We start from the raw sequence: 3,349 nt of genomic DNA on the forward strand, positions 1-3,349 counted from the left end.
GGGGGGCGGGGGGGGGGCGGGGGGAGGTGAGGCAAGCCGCCTGGCCTTGGGCCTCTCCCTCAGAGCCAGGCCCCTCAGGCTGGGCAGGGAGCTGTCAAATCCCCCACTACAGAGACAAATGGAGCCGTCAGAGAAAATAGCTTCTAATGGAGAGCAGGAGCCAGGCTGGGCTGGGGTGGGGGTGGAGGGGGTTGGACTCTGCTGGCCAGATGTGAATTCTTCACTAATCACACCAAATTGGCCCAATTTGTTCACTGACACGTGGGGGGACCAGCTTCATCTTTCTCCCACTGAGCAGGCTTCCCTCCCTCCCGCATGGAAACACTTTGGCTGTAGGGATGGGGCTGGCCGGCTGACAGCAGGCGGGAGGAAAGGGGGTGAGGCCAGATTCGCATCCCCTCTCTCCCTGGGGGACCCCAGGAGTTGGCTTGGGCTTGCTTCCCCTCCATCCACCAGCCCCCTGGGCCCTGGGTGCTGAGGGCCACCTAGTTTAGGGACCCTGGGGAGGGGCCGAGGAGGGAAGGAGGCCAGGCTACCTGCTCCCTTGGAAATGGGTGTCACAAAGAGGGAGCTAGGGGGTTGGAGGTATTCTTAAGAAGTGCAGGGAGGGGAGAAGAGGCTAGTGGACCATTCAAGACAAGGTGAGGTCACCTCTTAGAGGCAGGTGGGCCCCCTTCGGGCCACAAACTCTGAGCCTGCTGGGGAGAGGAGGGAGAGTCCTTGCCCCTCTCTCAAACTCGGAGCCAAACCGACCCCTTCAGTGCTGATACCAGAAAATTACTGAAAGTGGGACTCTAGATGCTGTGAACTTCACCTTCCACTTCACTTGGGTCTCTTTTTCTCCCGTGCAGATCAAAAGCTGCTAAGAGGATGGGCATCTCCTAAGGCTTGATGGGGGTAAGCCAGGGTGGGAGTATAAGTGGGGGCCCGGGCTTCTGGAACTCTCTCTTCTCTGTCCTACACCAGGAAAGGAACTTCATGCACATGGGTTTGGGCACCCGAGCCCATCGTCCAAGGTCCATCCTCCCCCTGCCCCACCAGCCCCACCCCTTTTCCAAACAGCCACCTTGGGGTCAAGAAAAGATGGAGTGAAGGAAAAAGCCCACGTAGACCCTGACAGTAGGCTCAGGGAATTTGGACGTTCTGTGGTCTAAAAAGGGGATTATGTCAAGTGTCCTTTGGCTTCATGGAATCCTCACTCTGGGGTGGGGGGTACCTGGCTGGGAGAGGGACAGAACACGACTATTAAGCTTGGGGCCCAAGGCAGAGGCCCCTGTGCCCAGTGCCCTCCCTTTGGGCTGGAGAGAAGGCGAAGGCCATTCAGGTGCCCCAGGCTGGCCAGCTCCCATCTCCATGCCCCCTTCCCTACTCTCGATCTTGCCCACCCCAGGGCTTAGCCATTCCTGCCCCTGGGGATGGACCCTTCAGAACTTTCCTAGGCCACCTTTCACCCCAAGTCCCAGACCTTCCCGAGTCTCAACGCTGTCGCAATCGGGTGCTGCTCCCTTGGGGGGGGAATTCCACTTGAGGGAACAGTGGGGGAGGGCCCAGCCCTGGGGGCGGGGGGTAGATGGGCCACCAGGTTCTCGGAAGGCAAGGAAGTCACCTGGTGCAATAACCTGCAACACCAGGCGTGGCGTGGTCCTGGTGGGAGGAGCAGAGGCGCCAGATAGAGCTCAAGGCAAGGGGCTCGGGGTCTGGAAATGATGGAGAGGGCCGACCTTGCAGGTGAAGTCAGGGGGGGTGCTGAGGGGGAAGGGAGGGTTGGGAGGAGAAGGAGCAAAGTGCTTTCAGTCATGTTGTTTTATCATAATGCCTCCTCCTCCCTTCCTCACCTGCCTCTCCATCTTCCCAGGCTGAGCAGAGCGCCCCCTCCTGGCAGGGTTGCAGACCTGGCTTCCGGACACCTGAGCACAGAAGGGAAGGGACGCTAGCCGGAAAGTCCCTGGATTTCTTTTAGACACACTACCTCCTATTCCCCTGCAGTTTCGAGTCGATTTGTGGGCTTGTCTTCCTTAAGAACAAGAGCTCTTTCTCAGGCCCAGAGGGTCACACTGACCCAGGTATGAATTCAAGTTCTGCCACCTGCTTGCTCTGTGACCACCATTGGGTCTTGCATAACTTTGAGCTGTTAGGTCACCTCGCAGAGCCTCAGTTTCCACGTCTGGAAGGTGGAGAAACTACCACAGAAGACCCCTGCAGGGACTCCATCGGCTTGTGGAAACCTAGCCCACAGAGCTGGCTGGCTGACTCAGTATCCCCGGAACGAAAGAACAAATGAACAGCCTTGAAGGGCGCTCTCTGTTTATGTCTTTTGCCTGATTTCCTTACGGATTCTTGGACGCCATCTGGATTTCCATCAGAACAGGATTTAACGCTTCCCTGTCTCAGTGTTCCTCATCCATAAAATGGGCAATAATGGCATGAGTCGATCTAGGTGAATGTCGGTATTGCAAGACTAAAGGCCGTTTGGTCCATCCCCCAACAGAGAGTGGGGGCCTCCCCTCCCCCACACCACCCACCCTATCTTCAAACGGCTAAAGGAACAAGAAGCCCCAGGGCCCTTCCTCTTTCCCTAATCTTCTCCCACAGCCCCAGTCCTCCCACTTCGGGGACCAGAAAGCGCTTTGCTCAGTAAACTCCGTCTCTCAGAAATACTCTCTGCAAGACTGGAGAAGCTCCAGGAAGTGCCACGTTCCTCAGAGCCTACCCAGCCCCACCCAGGCCCCAGTTTGCGTGGCTCACCCTCCCCGCCCACCCTGTCTCCAGGACCGATCCTTCCTGTGTCCCTGCCCTGCTCTCGGCTGGTGACCCACCCCCCTCTCAGCCCTCCTCCCCGGGCCACCCCTCCCCCTGGCACCNGAGTCCACAGCGGGGCCCTGGGAGGAGCTGGTGTCAGGACCAGCCCGGGCCGGTGGCTCAGGCCTCCTCTTGCTGAAACCTGCCACCTCCCAGCCCCTGTGGACACACACTCATCCCCTTCCGCCGCCGCCGGGAAGCCAGCTCCAAACACCTTTACCTAGAAGCCAACACTCCCCAGTACCCACTCCTGCCCCGGGAGGGCTCTGCCAGCTTGTCTGAGGGCGCAGCCCAAGGTCTCCAGCTGGGCCCTGGCCCTCTCTAGCCGGTCTTTCCCGGCTGTGGCTGACCTGCTCCCATCCTGAAGTGCAAGTGTGCGCTGCCCCAAACAGTGGGAGAGGAAATAGAGTGGCTTATGCGCGAGCAGTATTTCTCGGGGTTGCTCCTGGGGTACGTGTACGAGTAGAGGCTTGTGCAGACAGACACCACTCAGAGCAACTCACTCAGTTACTTTCATTTCAGGCCTGTTTTACCTTTAATGGATGTGTAC

General features: G+C 58.7%; 1 long non-coding RNA gene across 1 annotated transcript in view; it reads left to right on the plus strand.

The window, feature by feature from the left end:
- Positions 1-2,364, plus strand: part of LOC144242126 (uncharacterized) — a 2,550-nt gene extending 186 nt beyond the window's left edge. Inside the window, exons 2-3 of the long non-coding RNA XR_013338300.1 lie at positions 852-897; positions 1,856-2,364. This is a non-coding gene — a long non-coding RNA (uncharacterized LOC144242126). The remainder of the gene's footprint in view (positions 1-851; positions 898-1,855) is intronic.
- Positions 2,365-3,349: the final 985 nt, after the last annotated feature.

The sequence above is a fragment of the Crocuta crocuta genome, unplaced genomic scaffold (assembly GCF_008692635.1).
Source record: "Crocuta crocuta isolate KB4526 unplaced genomic scaffold, BGI_CrCroc_1.0 scaffold352, whole genome shotgun sequence".
Classification (NCBI taxonomy): Eukaryota; Metazoa; Chordata; class Mammalia; order Carnivora; family Hyaenidae; genus Crocuta; species Crocuta crocuta.